General features: G+C 35.9%; 1 protein-coding gene across 1 annotated transcript in view; it reads left to right on the top strand.

Annotated features, from left to right (window-relative positions):
- Positions 1-25695, top strand: part of WDR49 (WD repeat domain 49) — a 983894-nt gene that overhangs the window by 263297 nt on the left and 694902 nt on the right. The gene's annotated exons all lie outside the window — the stretch shown is intronic.

Below are 25695 nucleotides of genomic sequence, written 5' to 3'. Positions count from 1 at the left end.
TACTGCTGTTTTCCCTTCCCATTGCCTTCCTGTTTAAGCCCAGGGGCACGTCGCGCAAACAGAGTGCTCAAATGTGCACACTGCTGCTATTTCCTGGTTTAACTTCTTTTTTCTTCATGTATAACCCAGTTCGCGGTGCGCACCCTGCTTAGACTTTGTAAAGTGTGCTAGGCAGGTTTAGACACACCCCATACCTTAGCTGTGCTAAGCTAGGTGCAAACCAGAGCCACAGGGCTCCAATCTGCTTACAGTATGCCTGACACCCCCCCCCCCGATGTCACCTACCTCCTAGGCTTGCACCAAGCTATTCCTACTCTTACACTGTTGGGACCTAACTCACATGCTGGGGAAAACTGAAATTCACTATCCTTCCCCTCATTTGCATAGGGTTGCCTGCTAATGCATAGTTACATGTCTCACACTGTGCTCCCCCCTTAGCAACCATTACTCACTGGCCAGGTTGTCTTCTACCTGCCATTGACTTGCATGGCAGAATATTGATTTTAGTTAGAATGCTTATTTTAGGTTTATTTTATTATTTTCCCCTGATCCCGTTTGCATGCCACTGCCCTACGCTTAAACGGCCGAGATCGGCTAAAAAAAAATAAAAGTTGTTTTTTTTATTTTTTGTTTGTTTGCAATGCCAATGGCCTTATACTTGGCCACTGGAATGCTTACTACTTGATATGCAGCCTTTATTCGGAGTTGTCATAGCTCCATTTTGGATTTTGCAGAAATGTACTCAGTTACTAACCGAGTACATTTCTGCAGATAGCATTAGTCTTGCACTGACTATTGCAACCTTCCTGGATTGCAAAAATCACCTCATTTGCATGGATTTCACCTGCAAATGGGGTGATGTGCATACCAGGGCTTAGTCCGTTCAAGATTAGTGCAGGAGCGCTCGTGCATGCCCCTGCAGGCTGTTCCTGGATCGCACGGCAGACATATTGCCTGCTTGAGCTCCTGCACCGATCTTGCACTCCGTGCACGCTTTTGAGAATCCAGGGGAGTATCTTGAGACTATAAAGCTGAACATTCACAATATCAAAACCCCAAAAGCACGAAATTCAAAATCGAGACTTTTAAATACACCCTCCGTCACACAAACAAACATACCTACACCTTCCTCCCCACACTACAACAAGCCAACAAAACACACACAAACACAACAACACAAATGCACACACCTACCCTACATATAAGCAGGGGGGCAAGCCCCCCCTGTACCCCCTATGTGGGGGGCTGTGTCTCCCACACCCCCACTACTTATATATACTAACTCCGAGGTTACACTAAAAAGACAAAGACACTAAACTCACCACTACATGCTCTATATTCCCCTTGCAAAAACACACACCACATACATACAAACACCACCACTCTCAACACTTACACACTCACACTCTTACCTACCTACCCTAACCTACATCTAAAACTTCCCAACACTCTCACATACACTCAAATCCCTACCTAAAAGCCTTAAAAAACAGCACTTATCTGAATTTCCATATATATCCACATAACGGTAGGGAAACCATATCCCCCAGCACACCGCACCTTACAAACACAGCAAATCCCATGTACTGCACTACCACAACTGCACATTCGACACTTCAAATTTAATCAAGTGCAGTTTCACTCAACTGCACTTTCGGCATTTTCATCTTGAGATACTGAAATTTGAGATTTCAGTATTTCGAGATAGTAAAGTGCTTATATATATATATATATATATATATATATATATATATATATATATATATATATATGTGTGTGTGTGTGTGTGTGTGTGTGTGTGTGTGTGTGTGACTGTATATATATATATATATATATATATATATATATATAAATAAAATAACAATAAAGAAAAAGTCATGTGACCAACAAGGCAATAACTCCAAAAGTTTAAAAACAGACAAAAGATAACAAGTAATTGGTAAGTGCTTTCAAGGTTAAACAACCGCTTATTCAGACCATAAGTCAAGTTAACCACTGAGACTAATTTAGAAAGCAAGCTAACCAATCAAAATTGTTAAAAAACATTGTACTCACATGATGTAAGCTTAAAACAAAGTACACTCTAACTCACAATATACATGCAAATATGACTGGACTACTCGTAACTAACTAAAATATTTGATATACTGTAACTTACAGTGGTATATAACTGAAAAGGACATCCAAATGCACATTTAGTTTAAAAACATTCACTGGCAAAAATAGTAACATCATGCTATAAACATTTATGATTGGCAATATATTTAAACAATAAATCATATCTCAACCTCTTCTGCCGAAAAAAGCTCATCAAAAATGAACAGTAACATATCCACTCAAACAAAATTATTCAAATACTACAACATACTCCTAATGTAAATAACATACGCTCTAATAAAAACACTGATTGCTGTTAATGTTGGCAAATAGATAAGTATTTGATATACACATATCAATATTAACTTACATTTATCAAAACCAAAACCAAAATCTCTTCACCACTCCTGACTCCGTTATGTATCAATAGGGCAATTGTCGTGCTTTCAAAAGGGTTTTAAAGAAACATGCCCTTTAATATTTGTAAATTTATCAGACCTTAATTCCATAATCCAGACTTATTCCTTCACTTCATTCTTATTTTTAATGTCGCCACCTCTGAAATCATCTGCTATGAATTCTAAAACAAAGAAATAAAACTTATGATTAGTGCCAGAATCATTAATGTGTTGTGCTAGGGCGTTACTGAGTTTTATATTCCTAATATTGTTCAGATGTTCGAAGATTCTATCCTTAAAACACTGATTGGTTTTACTGATATAAAAAAACATAAACATCACAAAAAACATAATAAACTACATTTTTAGACAATTAGCATAAAAAGAAAATTCTACCAAATAATGTAAAACAGGAAGCTCAAAGTAGCAATTGGAGTATAGATACTTGCAAGCCTTGCACCTTCTACATGGAAATGTACCTTTATGCTCTGAAAACAATACATTATTATGTGTAATCTGTTCTTATAACAAACTGCCTCTTCAAAGAATAATTATTACGAAAAGAAAAACTAGGTACATTTCCAGTCTTATCTCTTAATTCTGTGTTTGTTCATAGAATGTCCCAATTCTTATAATGACATCACAAATGAGATTAACATCACTTGAATATGTTAACAGGAACCTAAGTTCTTTCTTGTCAGAGTGTCTTAAATCAGTGACTTCACCTATACAGGAAGTGTCAGAGAAATAAGGTTTAGCTGCAACAACCCTTTTATTCTTAATCATAGCTATACAGTCATCTATCTCTGTTGCCTTATAGCTTCTGGCCAAGAAATCAGATCTTATATCAAAAACAGCCTTGTCAAGAGCAGTATCATCATTGTGTAGTCTCATAACTCTAAGAAACGGCCCATGTAGTACATTTCTCTGTACATGATGAGGGTGCATACTCGTCGTGTGTAAAAGTGAATTCTTCTTACAGGTTTTCCTATAAAGTTCAGTCTTAAAGCAGACAAGCATATCCCTTTGTAACTTAATATCCAGAAACTGAATAAAATTTGAGGTGCTCTTAACACTAAACCTCAAATAAGAGGTAGTCTTATGGATAAATTCATCAAAACAGTCAAGCAAAATCTGTGTACCATCCCACAAAAAGAAAAATGTCATTACAAAACATTTGTAATAGACAATATGTTTCACAAATACATTGTCCTTCAATACATAGTTCAATTCCCAATACGAGACTGGTGTAGCTATTGGCACAAGCTGTGCCCATAGCTATGCCTATCGTCTGTAGATAGAACTCACCACCAAATATAAAAACATTGTTTTCTAAAATGAGCTCAAGTAAAGGGCAGATGACTTCTTAGTTTTAGTAAAAGCTTGTCTTTCAAATGAAAACATTTTAATACTCTCTACACCATCTGTGTTAGGAATAACAGTAAAGAATGATGCTATATCAAGTGTACAAAAAGTAGCTCCTTACTCTTTAAAAGTATACATGACTTCCTGCATAAATCATTCAAGAAATCTTTTGAATCTTTCAAAACTGTTTCAACATTATCAACTATTGGGCGTAGTGTTTTCTCTACATATATGGACAGGGGTTCAGTGGTCCAACCCCTGCTAGAAAGAATAGGATGCATGGGTGACTCAACTAAATCCTTATGTACATTCGGAAGTCCATAAAGTATGGACACTACTGGATGTTCAACACAAAAATACTTATGAAGCTCCTCATTAACCATCCCAGTCATAAGTAGATCGAAGAGGAAAAATTAAACCTTGTCTGTGATGGCTGTTACCTGCTGCTTAGATAGGGGTAGATATGTCACTGTAGTATCAAGATGTTAATGCATTCCTCTGAGATAGGAGGCTCTATCCATCATGACAGTGCCACCTCCCTTATCTGCTGGCCATATTTTTATTACTGACAATCTCTTCAAGCTCTGAGGAGCTGTATTCTCTCCTGGTGTCAAATTATTAAAAAAATGTTATGTTTCCGAGTGAGAACCTCACAAATCTCCTCCTCACAAACTGTCATAAAGACTTCTACTGTGGGGTGAGTATCTGGAATAAAGGTGTATGTTTTTTTATAAAAGTTAACATTCATGTCTTGACCCTTAAACATCAAAAACAAGTTCCTGGAAAACATCCTCAAATCTTTAAGTACATCTGTTAAACAAGATCTCTTAACAGGTATAAATAAAAGACCCTTGCTAAGGAGACTAATTTCATCAGGGGTCAAAGTAACAGAAGACAGATTAAAAATCAAATTATTAATTTCTTGCTGAGAGTATGCATCCTTATAGGCTTCTCTAATGATTGTTGTTTATATCGAATTCTCCCTTTCTTCTACTGACTCCTGGATCTCCCTTGCCTGAACTCCTACACAATAGGGAAAGGCTCTGGCAGAGAAAAATGGGAAGATGTATCAGCTGTAGAGATTGGAGGTGAGGTAGATGGAACAAGAACCTTTGTAGTGTTATTAGTGGATGGAACTGTGGGAGGTATTCCCTCATCAATATCTTTTGTAGGTTCAATGATAGCATTTTCAGAATTCTCAACACCTAATACTTTTAAATGGTGCTCTGTAGGTCATGAAAAGGCAGAACCTGTCTTAAAATCAGACATATTCCATTGCAATTTCTTCAGTTTAACCACCTGTATCCTCCTTTCATAATTACTAACACTTTCATAAAGCTCTTCCAATCTCATGGCGACTAGATCAGAAGAAAAATTGTTAATAATCTCCATCTGTAAAGTCTTAAATCTTTCAGGAAACAATTCTCAGTTGGTACAAAAAATCAATCAGTAGATGCATATAGTTGAAAGCAACTTGAATATTCAGCACTTGCCATCATTTAAGCAAATCTGAATATGTATCTCCGTACAGAGGCATCTTGAGCACACGTAACCCTCTAGGGATCACTTTGTGATACAAAGATGCCTCAAGATGAAACCACTGCCACTGCAGACGTTTGAGTCTAAAAAGTTTATTTTCTAGTTCTTTATACATTTTCAAAAACAATTCTTGTGAGTTATGAGTAGTGCAGTCATATTTTTGTGTATATTGAGTTAGCGTGTACTTGATTTTAAGCTTACATCATGTGAGTATAATGTTTTTTAACAAGTTTTATTGGTTAGCTTGCTTTTTAAATTAGTCTCAGTGGTTAGCTTGACATGGTCTAAAGAAGCTGTTTAACTGGAAAAGCACTTACCAAATACTTGTTATCTTTCGTCTTTTATTAAACTTTTGGATTTATAGCTGTGTTGATCACAGAAGTGCTTTATTGTTGAATCTGCTTGGTGTTATCTTTACTCATAAGAGCAGCATTTCATATGTATTTATATATATATATATATATATATATATATATATATATATATATATATATATTATACACACACACACACACACACACACACACACACACACACACACACACACACTATATTCAGATGACAAATTCACCACCATTACAGGAATAGGCAAGCAAAAACTGAGGGTAATGCTACTCAGTGCTTGAAGTCTAAATCTCAAAATGCACTCCCTCGAGGCACTCCTTAAAATGGAGAACATTGATATCTGTGCTGTGACTGACACCTGGTTCAAGGCTCCAGAAAGCACCCCTGCATTACCAGGCTATAACTCATACCACACTTTTCGGCCACCTAACCTGGACCGGAACACCAAAGGCAGAGGTGTATCCATATAAATTAAGGATATCCACACCTTCAGGCTAGTTGCTCAGCATAATGTATCCGAGGTTATCCAAGTGCAACTAACTCTGGACAAAACCACAATCCAAATTGTAGCTTGCTACAGATCCCCCACCATGCCCCAGGATTCCCACTCCTCTTTTCTTGATATACTGGAAAATATTAGGGTTCAACAAAACACCCTAATAATGGGCGATTTCAACTTCCCCACCATTAACTGTGAAAACTACTCATGTACCAACTCCTTTGCTCAACGCTTTCTGGAATTCATAAATTCCAATGCCCTGGATCAACTTATCCACACCCCCACCAGGGGCAACAATATCCTAGACCTAGTCATTACTAACATGAGTGACCGGTGTTCCACACCTATTGTCAACTCCTCGTTTCGTTAGTCAGGTCCAACCATAAGCTAATCACCCTAGATATTCACATCCCCCCCCCCCCATTAAGGAAACCATGGTAAAAAATTTCTCCAAAGCCAACTTCATGCTTCTTAAGACAGAAGTGGTGAACTTCATGACACCCATGCAGATGGACAATACAGTTACGACTGCTGACTCCTACACAAATACACTCTATAAGCACTTACATCGAGTGCATGGAAGGAAGCCAATCTGGTGGTCCCCTGCCTTAAACAAACTCTACAACAAAAGGAAGGAACTGTTGCAAAAGAGAGTAAAATCCCGAGTGGAGGAGCTCCCTGGTCAGCCTCAGTAGGAAGCTGAGATTCCCTTATAAGATCCTCCAAAGCTAGCTACGAAAACAAAATCACCACTGATTCTAGGGACAACCACAAAGCAGTCTATAGCTATGTCAAGAATCTCAATGACATGAACATTTTACCTAGATTAATGTATATATTCATGACATCACAGACAACAATACATAATAAATTCTTCAAACAAATTCATACCTTCCTAGCAAAATTTATATGGAACCCAAAAAACAGAATCTCCTATCCAAAATTAACACTCCCCAAAAGCAAAGGAGGACTAAATCTACCAGATTTTAAAATGTACTACTCGATCATTAACACTAACAGAATACTGAGAATAGCTGAACATAACCGGTCAATGGAAAATTGGTCTCCTCTCTGGGTGACAATATATTATAGATATATTAAAGCTCTAGGTTTCAATCCCAAAGCACTTCCATTCCTGAAGCAGAAAGAAATACAAACTTATAGCATTATAGAGCCCTTAAAACATTCTATCAACCTAGCGCAAAAACTCTTTCAATTCTTGAACCTTAGACATGCCATGACAATACTGCAACCCCTTCATAAAAACCCAAATTTAAAAATAAACAATAAGATGCTGGACTTAGTCCCTTTTCCCAGACTAAAAGATAAAACAATCCAAGATATCTATCCCTACCTTAACTGTTCAATACAAGAAATGAGGACCAACTTAAACCTCCCTAAATCACACATAATAATCCTGAGACAAATCAAAGAACTGTGTTCCAGTTATCTCCAAAATATTACTATGAACAATAGTGACATAGAAACTTGTAGCAGGCTTGGGAAAACTATTATCACAACAAAGAAAACTATTACCAATTCATATAAAATGATAAATGAAATCAAATACCAGAAGGACCTCCTCTTCTCTAACTACTGGAGAAAAATTAAACCATCCATAGATGATCAGCAAATAAGCCAGGCAATCAATCTAACACTGAAGATTCTACCCCTCAAAAAGTTAGTATACACTCAGCTCATGATCAATAATAATGCTTATTTTACACCTGCAATCCTACACAAATTTAACACATCAAAATCACCTTTCTGCTCACACTGTAAGGACCAGAGAGCTGACTTAATCCATGTATTTTGGAGGTGTAAATGTGTCTATAAACTCTGGAAATCTCTCAAGGTACAATTACAAAAAACGGGTTACCAAACATCAACATTAACTTGGGAATTCACTCTGTTACACATTCTCCCACCCAACATCCCAAGAAAACAAGCAAATACACTTTTAACAATTTTCCTACTAATGAAACTGTATATAGCTTTTAAATGGCTAGATACGATAAATATCTCTTGGGAGGGTTTTAAACAAGTAGTTATACAACACCTTTTAGCTCATAAAATAGTAATAGATAAAAGAAACAAAAACAAGAAATCCAGAGAAATTTGGGAACAAACCTTTAACATCATATTAGCATAATTCATCACACAGCAACTTAGAAATACAATATAATGGAACCAAAGAACACATACAAGTTCAGATATTAAATAATAACTTGGATATTACAAATATATATACTGTCTATATAACTGTGGAATTAACAATGAAAGATCTATGTACATAGTGTAAATGGATATGTTGTATGACCTATATCCTGTGGTATTTGACATCAATGTATAACATATGTATATGTGTGTATGTGTATGTATGTATATATGTGTGTATGTATGTATGTGTGTGTGTGTGTGTGTATATATATATATATATATATATATATATTATACACACACACACACACACACACACACACACATATATATATATATATATATATATATATATATATATATGTATCTAGTACTTTTGATTGAAAGATAAAAAGTCTGATTCCATAATTACCAGACATACTTTATCAAAAGCGCTTTCTCCGAAAAAGCGCTTAAGGTAAAGTATGTTTAAAAAAATACATTAAACCTACTTCTATGAAGGGGGGCAGCCCCCCTGCACCCCTCATGTGGGGGGCTGCACCCCCTACACCCCCTACTTTAATATTCTCACTCTGAGGTTGCACTACAGTGGAGAAAAGGGAATTCTCCCTTATCCGCACCGTAGTATGACCGGCACAACAAGCATACTTATCCGAAATGCTGAATTGGTGAACAGCACTTTCGTTTAAGTATGCTCCGTAATTTCTGCTTTGGTGGAAAGTGCAGTCAGGGATCTGTATGGATCCCATATATATATATATATATATATATATATATATATATATATATATATATATATATATATATACACACACACACACACACACACACACACACACACACACACACACACACACACACTCGCACACACACACACACACACACACACACACACACACACACACACACACACACACACACACACACACACACACACACACACACACACACACACACTATATTCAGATGACAAATTCACCACCATTACTGGAATAGGCAAGCAAAAACTGAGGGTAATGCTACTCAGTGCTTGAAGTCTAAATCTCAAAATGCACTCCCTCGAGGCACTCCTTAAAATGGAGAACATTGATATCTGTGCTGTGACTGAGACCTGGTTCAAGGCTCCAGAAAGCACCCCTGCATTACCAGACTATAACTCATACCACACTTTTCGGCCACCTAACCTGGACCGGAACACCAAAGGCAGAGGTGTATCCATATAAATTAAGGATATCCACACCTCCAGGCTAGTTGCTCAGCATAATGTATCCGAGGTTATCCAAGTGCAACTAACTCTGGGCAAAACCGCAATCCAAATTGTAGCTTGCTACAGATCCCCCACCATGCCCCAGGATTCCCACTCCTCTTTTCTTGATATACTGGAAAATGTTAGGGTTCAACAAAACACCCTAATAATGGGCGATTTCTACTTCCCCACCATTAACTGTGAAAACTACTCATGTACCAACTCCTTTGCTCAACGTTTTCTGGAATTCATAAATTCCAATGCCCTGGATCAACTTATCCACATCCCCACCAGGGGCAACAATATCCTAGACCTAGTCATTACTAACATGAGTGACCAGTGTTCCACACCTATAGTCAACTCCTCCTTTCGTTAGTCAGGTCCAACCATAAGCTAATCACCCTAGATATTCACATCCCTCCCCCACCCCCCATTAAGGAAACCATGGTAAAAAATTTCTCCAAAGCCAACTTCATGCTTCTTAAGACAGAAGTGGCGAACTTCATGACACCCATGCAGATGGACAATACAGTTACTACTGCTGATTCCTACACAAATGCACTCTATAAGCACTTACATCGAGTGCATGGAAGGAAACCAATCTGGTGGTCCCCTGCCTTAAACAAACTCTACAACAAAAGGAAGGAACTGTTGCAAAAGAGAGTAAAATCCCGAGTGGAGGAGCTCCCTGGTCAGCCTCAGTAGGAAGCTGAGATTCCCTTATAAGATCCTCCAAAGCTAGCTACGAAAACAAAATCACCACTGATTCTAGGGACAACCACAAAGCAGTCTATAGCTATGTCAAGAATCTCAATGACATGAACATTTTACCTAGATTAATGTATATATTCATGAAATCACAGACAACAATACATAATAAATTCTTGAAACAAATTCATACCTTCCTAGCAAAATTTATATGGGAACCCAAAAAAAAACAGAATCTCCAATCCAAAATTAACACTCCCCAAAAGCAAAGGAGGACTAAATCTACCAGATTTTAAAATGTACTACTCGATCATTAACACTAACAGAATATTGAGAATAGTTGAACATAACCGGTCAATGGAAAATTGGTCTCCTCTCTGGGTGACAATATATTATAGATATATTAAAGCTCTAGGTTTCAATCCCAAAGCACTTCCATTCCTGAAGCAGAAAGAAATACAAACTTATAACATTATAGAGCCCTTAAAACATTATATCAACCTAGCGCAAAAACTCTTTCAATTCTTGAACCTTAGACATGCCATGACAATACTGCAACCCCTTCATAAAAACCCAAATTTAAAAATAAACAATACGATGCTGGACTTAGTCCCTTTTCCCAGACTAAAAGATAAAGCAATCCAAGATATCTATCCCTACCTTAACTGTTCAATACAAGAAATGAGGACCAACTTAAACCTCCCTAAATCACACATAATAATCCTAAGACAAATCAAAGAACTGTGTTCCAGTTATCTCCAAAATATTACTATGACCAATAGTGACATAGAAATTTGTAGCAGGCTTGGGAAAACTATTATCACAACAAAGAAAACTATTACCAATTCATATAAAATGATAAATGAAATCAAATACCAGAAGGACCTCCTGTTCTCTAACTACTGGAGAAAAATTAAACCATCCATAGATGATCAGCAAATAAGCCAGGCAATCAATCTAACACTGAAGATTCTACCCCTCAAAAAGTTAGCATACACTCAGCTCATGATCAATAATAATGCTTATTTTACACCTGCAATCCTACACAAATTTAACACATCAAAATCACCTTTCTGCCCACACTGTAAGGACCAGATAGCTGACTTAATCCATGTATTTTGGAGGTGTAAATGTGTCTATAAACTCTGGAACTCTCTCAAGGTACAATTACAAAAAACGGGTTATCAAACATCAACATTAACTTGGGAATTCACTCTGTTACACATTCTCCCACCCAACATCCCAAGAAAGCAAGCAAATACACTTTTAACAATTTTCCTACTAATGAAACTGTATATAGCTTTTAAATGGCTAGATACGATAAATATATCTTGGGAGGGTTTTAAACAAGTAGTTATACAACACCTTTTAGCTCATAAAATAGTAACAGATAAAAGAAACAAAAACATGAAATCCAGAGAAATTTGGGAACAAACCTTTAACATCATATTAGCATAATTCATCACACAGCAACTTAGAAATACAATATAATGGAACCAAAGAACACATACAAGTTCAGATATTAAATAATAACTTGGATATTACAAATGTATATACTGTCTATATAACTGTGGAATTAACAATGAAAGCATCTATGTACATAGTGTAAATAGATATGTTGTATGACCTATATCCTGTGGTATTTGACATCAATGTATAACATATGTATATGTGTGTATGTGTATGTATGTATATATGTGTGTATGTATGTATGTATGTGTGTGTTTATATATATATATATATATATATATATATATACATATATATATATATATATATATATATATATATATATATATATGTGCATGTATGTATGTGTATGTGTATATATATATCCTTATACTCTATGATTAAATTGATTTGTAAATTGCACCACTATGAAATAAGGTATTATTTGAGCAATTGTCTTGGATGCGATATTTTGCATTCTGAATGAGTGACATTACATCAGGAAATGACGCAATTTCTATTTTAAAACAGGAAGTGATGCGTGTTTTTATAAAAGTTAGGAATGAGAGTTGTAAATTTGTTAACGTCTGAGGAAGCGACTTGTACGTCGCGAAAGCGCTCACGTTCTATTCTATTAAATGAGTTTTTAGAAGCGAATTGCTTGTCATCATCTTTTATACACGTATTGGAGTGACAGCCTTAGTAACAACTTTGGAATTGGGAATTGTTCTCGTTTTGTTTTGTGGACAGCATCTATCGTGAACCCTGGGGTTTGGAACCTGTATTAACAACTTTGGAATTGGGAATTGCTCCCGCTTCAGCCTTTTGTCTTGCGGTTAGTATCCATCGTGAACTTTGGGACTTGGAACTTACATATATATATATATATATATATATATATATATATATATATATATATATATATATATATATATATATATATGCACACGGTCATGTTGTAAGATGGTTTTTATTTGTGACATTTATTAATGTAAAAATAAAAATAAAAATTATTGAAAAAAAAAAAAAATCTCAATGACAACACCCAGATCTGCTCTGAGTTACAGCACAATGGCACGAAAATTACAGAACCAACTGATATTGCCAACATCCTGGCAAATAGGTTCAGTGCTAACTTTACCTCCCTTCTCACCCCCAAAGGGCCCATATCTATACAGGAAGAATGCAGAGTCTCTGTAATCCCAACTAAGCAGGTAAAAGCTGCACTCTCTAAAGTCAAAAACACAGCATCCATGGGACCGGACAACATCCCAGGTTCCATTTTACATGAACTTCAGAATGAACTGGCTCCCCACCTAAGCACCATGTTCAGTCATAGCCTTATGTCAGGCTTTGTGACCATTGAATGGTGCAAAGCAACAGTTATCCCACTCTACAAAGGGGGAGCCACCACTGATCCCAGGAACTATTGCCCTATTAGCCTGATGAGCCTGGTCTGTAAGGCCATGGAACGTATCAACGTGGAATTCATAAACAAAGACATTGGTAACCTCCAAACTCTGGACCCCACTCAGTTTGTGTTTGTGAAATGCAGACCATGCCTTCTGAACCTGATTGACTTCTTTGAGGCAGTCACCAAAGCCCTAGATGAGGGTAAGGTAGTTCACACAGCCTATCTTGACCTCACCAAAGCTTTCACCACCACCCCCCATTCTGGAATTATAGCTAAACTCACTAAACTAGGTATAAATCCCTACATCACAAGATGGGTTGCCAACTGGCTCACTGACAGAACCCACATCATAAAAGTTGCAGACTCCAAATCTGACTTAAAACCAGTGTCAAGTGGAATACCACATGGTTCATTCCTGGGACCTCTCCTGTTTGGTATCTACTTCTCTGAAGTACAGGCTAACACCGAAGGCCTTTGGCTAATGACATTCTACAGAAGGGCCTCACTGAGACAGATGCTGGTGTCAGAGCCATGGGCTCCAAAAAGTGCATTGTCATGCCCTTTGGTAAAAACTCTGTACCCATGAACTACCACATAGGGGGCAGTCTACTTAACACCAAATGTGTCATAAGAGACCTTGGAATCCAGGTGGACAGTAGTCTCTCCTTTGATAATCACATCGCCACAGTAGTCAGGAAATCCTTCTACGTGGCACACCTCATCACAAAAGGATTCTCATCCAGGAAAAAAGAGGTCATTGTTCCCCTCTACTCAACACTCATTAGACTCATTGTAGAGTACAACGCCCCTTTTGGAATGTACCTTACAAGACATCTGCAGCAGCTGGAAGGGCCACAGAAGTACCTCACAAAGAGGATTACTGGAGTCAAACAGATGCCCTACACTGACCATCTCAAAAAACTCCAGCTTTACTCCATAGCATATCACCTACTCCGAGGTGATCTCTGCCTAACATATAAAGCTATGTCAAATCCAGAGCTGTTGGACATGCTACACCTAAAGAAATCCCAATCCCTCTGAGCTACATGCTCTAGGGACCTAAACCTTGTCATCACAATAAACAGGACATGCTGGAGGGATAGATTCCTGTCCCAGAGACTTCCCATACTCTGGAACAAGCTACCCATCTATGTCAAGCAAAGTTCCTCATTAGCACTCGTCAAGAAAAATCTTGATGAGTGGATGGGAAATAGGAAATACACCCCGGGGATCACTTCTGTGGCTCTGCTCGACCGAGGCACAGGAAAATAACTTTATTGGGTGGAGTAAGCCAGGGAACCTTGTTGGCTAGGCTTACTTATGCCCTTGTGCCAATAGCCTAGTACCTACCTGTGAACATATGCAGATGCACACACACACACACACACACACACACACACACACACACACACACACACACACACACACACACACACACACACACACACATATCTATCGGTATCTATCTATCTATATATATATCTATATATATATATATATATATATATATATATATATATATATAGAGAGAGAGAGAGAGAGAGAGAGAAAACAAGAAAGTAAATTACTTTCATCCACAAATAGCCTCCACCTCCTTCAAGCAGTTGTATCCACCTTGTTGTATATGCTCCAAACACTGAACCACAAGAAGGCCCTCATAAACATCTTATAGTCTTAATCCTGTCGAGTAACTGACAGATAGGTTCATTGACACATTTTTCTATTGGTGAGAATATACATGTGTGTATATACATATATATATATATATATATATATATATATATATATATATATAGATATATATATATATATATATATATATATATATGTATATATAGATATATGTGTGTGTGTGTGTGTGTGTGTGTGTGTGTGTGTGTGTGTGTGTTTTTGTGTGTGTAATACAGTCTTTTGCCAAACTTTTTTTCATAGACTAGGAAAAAGTGGCATGTGTGATTGAAGATCAGCTGACCGCACATATCTTTTTTAAATATGTGTGAGACTGCAGTGCTGTATGGATCAGGGAATTTACTTTTTCCACACTGTAGTGCAAACTCAGATTTCGTATATATAATTAGCAGAAGGTGTGAGGGTAAAGTGGGGCTTGTTTCAACAAAAAAGTTTTACTTTGCTGTTTTTTTCTTGAATGGCTGGTGATTGACTATTGGTGCATAATCACTTCCTGTTTGATTGTTTGAGTTTTTATTATATCTCCGTATATCTATCCATTCATACAAATATGTTTTTTATTTTGCAGTATAAACTTGAATAGCCCAATATGTGACTGAATAAAAACATATATTTTCAATTGCTTTTGGTCGAGTGTCATCAAAATACCACAACTGGAAAAAAAATGCAATTCATTATTTATGTTTGAAGATGTGTTTTTTATAAGCCTACACATAAAATGGCTATTTAACTTTTTGTTCTGATATTCCTATGTAAAAACAGAACTCTTAAGAGAAATGTTGTGTTAAGGGAAGTAGATAGCCATACAATATTCTTACAATAACATATTTGTAGAAAAAAATATTGGTCTGATCACAGAATCAGGATAGTCACTGTCATATGATATTGTATGTTTATATTATTTATATATATATATATATATATATATATATATATATATATATATATATATTTATATATGTGCATGTATGTGTGTGTGTGTGTGTGTGTGTGTGTGTGTGTGTGTGTGTGTGTGTGTGTGTGTGTGTGTGTGTGTGTGTGTGTCTGTACAATATAAACCAAGAAGAATCTTTGCAGTGTGGTGGGTGTGATGTTCAGTTTCTAAATTATGTTATCCACTTAGTTCACTTAATAAAAATCGAACTGTAAAACATAACTGTAAAATATGTGCTATAAAATAATCAAATAGAAAATAGTAGATAGTCCACAGCTGAGTTAAAAATGGAATATCCTTTACTGAAACACACAAACAAGCGATCCTAGTTGAATATAGTGAAAAGCATCAACAACATTCCTTATATATAATCAGGTTGTAGTTACAGAGGGTGGTTCTGCTAAGAGCACTAAAAGCATTACAATCTTTCCTTTAGCCAAGCCCCCACCCCCCTTAACACCATAGTGTAATCAGAGACTGTGCTAACTAAAACTGAATCTATAAGCTAGAGACAAGTTACTGTCAGCTTATTAACACTTTGTATAGGCTAACCTGCTAATCAAAACGTTATTAATTATGAAACAAATGGCTAACAAAAAGATCTACCAATAGACATCTACCAGAATAAATATTAATAAATTCACAACTTTTAACAAAGATCCCTTTCTTATCAAGTAAATACTTCATCAGGTTTGTGTGTCAAAAACAAATCATAATATGAATGAACATGTGTATGTACGTACAACTGAAAACCTAAGATGAAAAAACATAAAAATAATTGCTAAGCTGGAAATACAGTGATAAATGTTAAAAATAAAGCACTAAGACCATGGGGATCTGTTAAAGTGTGGCATCTAACTAAGAAAACAATTAGTTTGAGAGTGTAAGACTGCACTCAAGAGTAATTTCAACCTTTAAAACAAAAAAAAAAAAAAAGAAAAAAAAAAGACAAGGCCCATGCACATTGTGTGCACTATCAGACTTTCACTGCCTAAAATGAAGAAATGTTAACAGAAGTGTTCAGTTTAAAATCTAAAGTAGCACTTAATGTGGAGCCATCAAAAATGATTAATGCATACAGGAGCCACTTAAAGTATGTTTTTATAACATTGTTAGTGCTAAAAGAAGTAAACAGTATTTGGTATTTGTTTTTAAACACAATATAAGCAAGTAATGTCAGCATCAATCAGTACTCTATCAGTCTTTTAATCGTCTTTTAAACAGCGGGGCAGTTTGTTGAGATCTAATATGCTTTTTATGGAGCAATAATATGCATAAAGTGCATAACATAATTTTCCTCTTGGTTTGTTTTGGACCCAGTATAGGTTGCATACTGGGTTTCGCTGAGACTTCGAGGGATACCACGGATTTCTCTTTTTGCTTTTTGTATGTACAATATAGTATACAAGCTCAGAAAATGGGCAAACCATGACATTTCTACAACTAGTGTGGTTTGGCTTTATTGGCCTGAATACATCAGTAAAGATTTAAAAAGTAAAAAGTGAAATGTCATAGGTATTAAGAAACAACGTAGCCTAAACACTCGTATGTCCTTAAGGGGCCATTTGCATATATATCATGGGCCTGCACTACAGGAGGTTTAAGGCAATGAACAGTGAAAACCCTCGCTTAGCTGGGTCTTTCTTGGAGTTTTTAATCTATCTGAATATCTATCTATCTATCTATCTATCTATCTATCTATCTATCTATCTATCTGTCGTCTGTCTGTCTATCTATCTATCTATCTATCTATCTATCTATCTATCTATCTATCTATCTGTCTGTCTGTCACAGTTGTTCCCATAAGAAGTGTCCAGGCTGTTCTTAAAAATATCTAAGCTAGTACTTGTTTTAATGTAATTTGGTAGTCTATTCCATGTATCAGCTACTCTTTTAGAGAACCAGTTAGTGCACTTCTTATTTCTTCAGAATCTTTTTTTAATTTCTCCAAGTCTTTTGGGTTTCTAATACCATGACAGGAATGGACCCCATTCCTATGTCAAAGTATAGTTAAAGTTCATGAAATTAGTATTGTTTCAATCTTTGATGTCAGCCAGAAGTGCTCTTCGCAGCACCCGCAATGTGCCCAGTAATGACTCCTTCTATACTTCGTATGTAGTTACATGTATTGGTAACAAATCTAAATATGATTGTAGATTCTTTTTAATAATAAAAAAAAAAAAAAGTAATCTCCGTGGTATCCCCAAAGTCTCAAAACAACCCACTAAACAAGTATAGTGGGTCCAAAAACAAAACAGTGTAAAAAACTTCTCTGTGTGGAAAATTTTCAGTCCATGTATCTCTAGTTAATCCCTGTATATTAACTAGATCAGACAATAGTAGTAGAAGTAGCAAACTTAAACTTGTCTTAAGTCAAAAAAAAAAAAATATATATATATAATTGTACAGAATTATTCTATTTTCATAACCTATTGTTAACAAAAATTGCTTTCGTACTTCTAGACTTCTTCAGGTCTGTGTATAAGAACCCTAAAAACTATCTATAAAAATATTATTGTATAATTAGTATTGTTATTACACATCATTTTGAAAAAAGAGAACCAGAAAAAGAAAAAATAATAAGAAAAAATGTATGATGATGGAAACAAAATATACACTTAAATTACAACTGAGTTAAAATGGTATTTAAAACCGACTGGTAGAATAAAATAAAATTAGTTATGTAAGCAATGTGGCAGTTTTCTAAGTTCCAGTACACTTTTAATTAAACAGTAGTAGTTTACATAGAATGGGCATGCCTTCGTTGAAGGTTGGGTGTCGAGCTGGCACCTCGGCACTCGTAAAAAATCTACTGCCAATCATTAGTGGACCGGAGTTCCGCTGTGGTGACCCCTAACCGGGAAAAGCAGAAAAAAGAAGAACAACAACAGTAGTAGTTTAGTCCAGGCTTCCTAGAAGAGTTCAGCTTTAATTGCCACGAGTTCATGTTTGTCCAGAATATTCAGGATGTCTCCTTCAAGATCACCCATGTCTATGCGATCCAGGATCTGGAACTTAAAACCTGTGTGTCTTTTATGAAAAGAAAGGTGTTTGGCTAGTGCATTAATTTTACACCCAGAGTGGATTTCTGACAGATGATATGAAATCCTACGCTTGAGTTCATTTACAGTCTTGCCCATATAGAATGGATCACATTCATTGCACTGTGCCCTGTAAATTACTTTTGTAGTCTTACAGTCACCCTCTGCACTGGTCTTAATGCTTTTCTTTAAATAAGGGCAATAAAAACTATCACCTTGCTGTATAAATATACAAAATGTACAATTAGTTTCACATCTTTTAGTGTTTCCCTCATATGGTCTAGGTTTAAATTCAACAAAACTTCTAATGTTCCTGGCCTTCCTATAAACAAAGGATGGGGCTTCACCTAAGATGTTAATCAAAAAAGGGTTTCCTGTGACAATGTCCCAGTTTTCTTCAATAACATTTTTGATACTGTGATAATCCAAAGTGTATGTCAGGATGCAGCATTTTTTGCATTTGTTATTCTCTGTGGAATTTCTTAACACAGGTACTCCATAACCTCAGTTACTATTTTTTAAACTTCTCCATTATTAATCTCCTTTTCTACTTTTCCTCTTTGCCTTCTTATTTTTTTGTATTGTAAAGTTTTCCATGTCCAGAATATTTTGCCTGTATTTCTCTTCAAATATCTTTGGTGTTTTTTTTTTTGTATTGGGTCTATATTATGACATCGAAAACTCATATAATCGAACACCACAACACCGACACACATAGCATGAACCGCAAATACGTTGAACCCTCTAAACTGCGAATTTTCAAATCTCGAATCGTCATAGTTGGCCAACACCACCGCTCGCTACATGCTATATACCCAAACATATTAAATAAAACAAATACATACACTAACCAAACCCTACTTCTAACCCTACACTAAGCCTTACATACATTACTGTCTATGCACTTACCTTAACCCGCACCCCAACCCTAAGGTCCGTAACTATCGCACACTTACCCTACAGACATATACCCAAACAAAACAAATAATCCACACACATACAGTTAACAAAACCCTACTTCTAACCCTACACTAAACCTTATATACATTACCTATCTATGCATTTATCTTAACCCGCACCCTAACCCTAAGGTCCGTAACTATTGCACACTTACCTTACGGAGCTATACCACAGATGGGCCAACCATGACACTTCGACATTTTGTGTTTCGTGGTTTTGAATGTTCGCTGTTACCGAAGTTCACACTATACGTGCTGGTCGTGTGGTGTTTGCAGAAATGGGATTTCAATCTCATAATATAGACCCTTTTGTATTGTTAGTTTTGCTTTATACTTTGCATAAATATTACACCATATTAGATCTCTTTTTCTTTCCTATGTCCATATTTCTTGTTCAGATGTTTCCTGATCTTCCTGTTTCTCCTTACTTTGGGGATTGACTCCATCATGCTGTAATGTAACCTGTGTTAGACCATCTACACCAAATCCTTCACATCGCAGGCACTCCATAAGTTCACCTTCTATTTTGTTTTTAACTTCTACTTTACTAATCTTCATTTCTACATTCCCTTTGTGATATTATTTTTTTATTGTGAAATTTTCCATATCTGGATGCCTTTGCCTGAATTTCTCTTTGAATATCTTTGGGGCTGGCTTCTTTATATTGATTAATTTGTCTTTCTCCTTTGCATAAATATTGCACCATATAAAATCTCTCTTTCTTTCCCATGTCCAAATCTCTAGGCTTTGTTTTTTATATTTTCGCAATTCCTCAGATGCTTCTTTTTCCAAACAGATCAAAGTTTCTTGATCTATATACTGTTTTGCACAGATATGTTGCATTAATGAATACAAATTTTTATTTGAAGCTTCTGACTGTTTTTTTTTCTTTCCTCTAATTTCTCTCTTAATCTTTTTGTATATCTTATGTCTCTGAAATTCTGGGCTTTTTGGATAATAGTAACAATACATAATTTCTTTCTTATCCTCAATAGGCCACTTTATCATCTTTACGACTCTTCTTTGGCCTATCAGTTTTTGTGAATTTTGTGGACTACTACTTCCTTCTACAACAGGGGGGCCATCCTCCCTCTGGTCCTTGCCTGGCCCCATTGTAGGAATGCTTCCGTATTTTGAATATTCTAAACTGTCATCTTTTCCAGTCCTGGCACCTGTGTGCTTACCAGGACTGGGCACTTTTTTTATCATGGGTCTTGTGTACCCAGCTATCTTTTTAATTAATTAATTGTTGTTTTTTTTTAATTTCTCCAATTCTTTTGGGTTTCTAATACTATGACGAGAATGGACCCCATTCTTAAGTCAAAGTACGATTAAAGTTCATGAAATTAGTATTGTTTCAATCTTTGATGTCAGCCAAAAGTACTCTTCACAGCACCCGCAATGTGCCCAGTAATGACTCCTTCTGCAATTTGTATGGGGTTACATGGATTGGTAACATACCTAAATACAATTGTAGATTCTTTTCTATAAGACCCTTTGCTCCTCCTACTACTATTGGAACTGTCTGGGTATTTTTCTTCTACATTGCTCTCGTTTCTGCCTACCAATCCTGATATTTTATGACTTTGTATCTCTCTGTACACAGAACACTGTAGTCACCGAGTGTAGCAATTCCAATGATCAATGCTGCTGTTGTCTTCTTTTCTTGGACCACTATATCCAGTTTTCTAGCATCTATCTTTTGAAATATTGGTAGAGGGTGATCTCATGTGATATAAACTTCATCATTTTCTATGATGCTTTGTGGCTCAAGTTTCCAGTGTTTTTAGCCACTTCAATACCATAATGTTTGCACAATCCCCAGTGCAACAGTACTGTCACATTATTATGCCTTTCAGTATACCGTCGTCATGCCATTAGTATGTCACAACCAGCAACAAGGTGTGTGACTGTTTCCAATCCTGTTTTACAAAACCTACATTTGTCTGTTTCTCCCACATGTTCAATGGACTTTGTAAACCAGCATTTACGTAGCCCACTATCTTGGGCCGCCAATATTAACCTTTTATCTCTTGGTTTAAATTTGCCTCTTCTTAACAATTCCTGCATTTATTCCTAATCAACATGAGGTTCTTCCAGAAATTTTCTATACTTGCAATTATATTTATGCTTTTTTCCACATTTCTTGCCTTCTCTTCTGGTCCTTCACCTTATATTATTTCTTTTGTTTTTTGGCACATTTAGTTGCTGCCTGATTTTTATATACTTCTGGTTTGATTTCCATTCCTGTGTGATGCTGATATGCTTCTGCTAAATTAAGGAGAGAAGTCATCTTAGATTTATTCTCCTCATGTTTTAAAACTTTCACTACAGTTGGGTCTTGTGAGGTCAGCAGATATGTGTGGAGTCCCACAATTGCAGATCTATACATGTAATTCTTCTATATATGTTGTCTGATGATTCTCTACTACTATTTGATAACCCCAAAGATTCTCAGAGGTAATTGTCCCTAAATGTGCTATATACCTGAAAAAGGTCTCCTCTTAAATATCTGTATGAGACGCTGTACGAGTACAAATATTTTAGTGTTTCATAATAACTCAAATTTTCACACCCATGGATGCCCTCTGTATATTTCCACTGTACTTTTTCCAATTTTCACGTGCTTGTTTTCTTATAAGGTTTCCATACTATTATTCCATACTCAAGTTTTGATCTCATATAACTAAAAAACAATGACTTCATCATTTCTGATTTCCTAAACTTGATAAATCTTTTTATATAACCTATAGTTCTATAACTGTCAATAACTCATTGGCTGATATGATTAGAAAAACTCAAAGCTGGATCTACCTACATACCCAGGTTGTTAAATTAATCTACAGTTTCAATCACTATGCTCTGTATTAAGTACTTCCTTTCAATTAATGTCTCTCAAATCTCACATCCTTAGTTTCTGATGTATTTATCAGCATAGTATTTTCCTGTGTCCAAATGGTCAAATTTGTCATGTTCTTTTGCAGACATGCACTACCTGTAACACATGTAATCAGTTTATCTATTTCAAGTCATCTGCATACAGACTGTAGATCACCTCAAATGGAAAAGATAGAGTTTATCAGTTTACATGTCTTCACTTCTACCACATCTTATATATCAATAAAATGGTTTCATATTATGCTCAATATCTTTATATACATTGTCTTCACATTTTTCTTGATCTTGTCTCATACTGTGTTTAATTTGTCTGTTCATCCTGTTTATTTCAGTTTTCAAAGTCATAGTTCAGCCTCTTTTCTATTTCTTATACTTTTTCTCTTGCCTTAATCAAGTCACTTGTTCTCACTGAAATATATCTCGCTGATGTGTGCATAGATCCTGATGTTAAATGTTTTTTTTTCCATTCAAACAATTCCTCTTTCAAAACTTTTCACATTCCTTCTGGATTTTTTCTACTGAATGCATCACTTAAATTAGGTTTGCTGATTTGCTTCCATATAATCTGTTATTAATTTTCTGTAGACTGGTTTACATTTCATTTTAAACCTAATTTAAACCTTCATTTTAAACTGCATTTTCTTTAGGAATACAAACAATGTTTAGTATGTTCCGTTCCCTGGTAGGCTTTTTTACAATATGAAGCAATTGCTGTTCTTGGCCATACACAGAAAATAACTTCCTTAGTAATATTGTTGGTTCAACATTATTCCAACCTTTTTTTCGGGTAAATTTAAGTCCCTAGCCACTGTTATTCACCCGCTATGTTTCATACAAGAAATGTATGAATTACTCTAGGTCATCAGCACTTGAGTTTGGTGGTCTATACACTCCAGCAATTGGTATATGTTCCAGGGTTGCCTTTATTGTCACAGTTACACAGTCTATGGTATTGGTGTTATCACTGAACATGTAATAATAACAAGTCTCATAACTCTCTTTAATCCCTATCATAACACCTCCACCTGATTTGTTGTTAGAATGTCTGTTATAGAAAAAACATTTATACCCTGACAGAACTGGCTTCCAGTCACTATTCTTTAATCATGCTTCACAAACTATAACAACATCAATCTTATGGGAACATAGCAAATTTCTCAAAAAAATCTTTACTATTAATGTTCCTAGCTTTAACAGCCATCAGAGATGCATCAAAAGTTACTATCAGTGAACTGTTAAATTTCCGACCTGGTGAAAATCCTGCCTTGTGTTTGTTAGATATTGCAAAATATTTGCTGCAAAAATTATTTTCCTTTTTCTTAACAAGTGCACACCATCCTGTCTACACACATGCACCCAAAATTAGGCTCAGATGCTCTATACATTTCCATTTTTTAAAATGGGAAATTTTTTCATGTAGATATTTACCCAAACAATCGTTTTGATTCACAGTGACCGGACTCTCCTTTATATAGCTGATTTGTGAAAAATACATCCAAACACCTGTACAAGGTATGCCATCAAAAAAGGCTGCAAGTCCCCATACCAGCAGTCATTTGTGGCAACATGAATAAAAGCAGATCCATACTTCCTTACATTAAGGCATTCTAAGGCCTGCCTCACATCCTTCATTTTTGCTCCTGGTGGTCATTATCTTCTCTACAAATGCAAATATCAGTTCCTCTAATAGCTGAATCTCCAGTTACAAGAATATCCCATCTCTTCTGTCATTCTCCTTTTTTTTCTTACATTAATGTTCTTCCATCCTTCCATGTTCACGTTTGATTTCTTCCTTTCCACCTGCCCCTTGCCTCTTTTTCTACCTTCTGTTTTGGAAAAATGATGCTTTTTTTTGTAGACTGAAATTTTTTCTGGTAGGAAAATGTTATCATTCCCTGCAATCTGTGTGTTACATAACAAAGCAGTGTCCTTTTCGAATGTGTTATCTTTGTTTTACAGGTATTAATCAGTTTATTTTTCTCCCTTGTTATTTGTTGTGAACTTCTTCCTTTCTTTCTTTTTTAATTTTCTTCTATATGCTCTGAATCCGCAGACTGCTGAATACCTGTATCCAGAATTCCAAAGTTGTTCATAGGTTCATAGGTTCATAGATTAGTACTAGGCTAACTGCCCTTGCAAGACATTTTAAGCCTAGCCAATTATCCCTTGTGAGACTCAAACCCTGCACCTTGTGTTTGTATGGTTGTCAGTGGTATTATCTTCTTCAAAAGCGGTTGAGTGATCTTTACTGACAATGGATACTTCCTTTCCTAAATGAGTTCTGTTTGCTCTTTGCCTGTTATTATTTATCTCATCAGTCCACTCATTAATATATTTAACAATAGTTCTCCAAGCAGTGCCAGTTGCACAAGTACAATCTTCATCACCAAGTCCAGATTTACTACTGAAAATGGTAAGCAAATCATCCAACTTTACATATGAGGGACACAGATGACCTGTTTTATCAAGTGTTACCTTTAAATAAAGATAGTATTTTATACACTATACAAGATTATTGTGCTTTAGCAAATCGTTAATGACATACTCATTTAAGGAATCCATTTCAGCTGCAAATGAATAAAGAATTCTAAAAGAAAAGGATAATCAAAATCAGTTACCACAGAATTCAAAGAGATCAGTCAACGTCTGTGAGAGAAATCACACGATGACTAAATAAATATTAAATTAAGTAGAATAAAGTCATTGCTCTGACTGTACCAATTGTGAATGTCACACAAAAGCTAGAATTCCTTTACATCACGTGCAGATGTGTGCAGTAGCTTCGGCTCACTATCACTCGCAGTCGCACCTCTTTGTAACAGTAAAGATCAATATGTTGCAAATCAACACAGGATTGTTTCAGATAAGCTCTGGATTGTCATGTCTGCAGTCTGTGTGACTTTATATCATACTAGAGCCATTGGGATGGCTACAGTTTACCTGTCTAAAACCTA

This window comes from Protopterus annectens, chromosome 4.part1 (genome assembly GCF_019279795.1).
Source record: "Protopterus annectens isolate FY-2018-M chromosome 4.part1, PAN1.0, whole genome shotgun sequence".
Taxonomy (NCBI): domain Eukaryota; kingdom Metazoa; phylum Chordata; order Ceratodontiformes; family Protopteridae; genus Protopterus; species Protopterus annectens.
Note: the sequence above shows the minus strand (reverse complement) of the source record. Positions and strands in the feature narration are given on the sequence as shown.